The sequence below is a fragment of the Microtus ochrogaster genome, linkage group LG1, assembly GCF_000317375.1.
Source record: "Microtus ochrogaster isolate Prairie Vole_2 linkage group LG1, MicOch1.0, whole genome shotgun sequence".
Taxonomy (NCBI): domain Eukaryota; kingdom Metazoa; phylum Chordata; class Mammalia; order Rodentia; family Cricetidae; genus Microtus; species Microtus ochrogaster.
In genome coordinates this window covers 3728285-3729015 of record NC_022027.1, presented here as the reverse complement: position 1 = coordinate 3729015, position 731 = coordinate 3728285, and positions in this window count along the sequence as shown.

Below are 731 nucleotides of genomic sequence, written 5' to 3'. Positions count from 1 at the left end.
GGAGTTCCGATAAGCTGCCAGTCACAGGCTCATTGTGCCAGACACAGCTGTGCAATGAGAAGGGACTCCAGCCAGCTGGAGCACAGCAGACTTGGCTCTGCCAGGTCTTGCCTTTCCCCATTCCCCCGGGGAAGGCTCCTAAAGCTAGCCCCCAAGCTCTATTCTGTGTTTGCCTACTTCCTTCTCCTGCGGCTGACGACCATGGTCCAGCTATAAAAGTATTGAAGTACAGCAATCAAAAGTCCCACTTTGATTCACCAAACTAACATGCCCAATCAAATATACCACCACACCCTAGCCCACTCTAACACAGACCTCCCTTTCTTCTGTTCTTAGACGCTACACCTGCAAGGTCCCTCGCTGTTGCTGGCTGCCCAGATGGGAGAGTGGGAAAGCAGCCACTTTAACTTTCCTTCCCTGTTCAATACATGATCTCTGTGAAAACAGGTGTGTGGGTGTGGTTTGTGCCTAAGCCGGGGTCTGAGAGAGAGCACCCCAATATGTGCATGTCCCTTCAGTGGTGGCACAGTCTTTAATCCTAGCACTTGGAGGCAGAAGCCAGTGGCTCTGAGTTCAAGACCAGCCTGGTCTACAGAGTGGGTTCTAGGACAGCCAGGGCTACACAGAGAAACCCTGTCTCAGAAGATCAAAAAGAAAAAGAAAGAAGAAAGGAAGGAAGGCCGGGTGGTGCTGGTGCACGCCTTTAATCCCAGCACTCAGGAGGCAGAGGC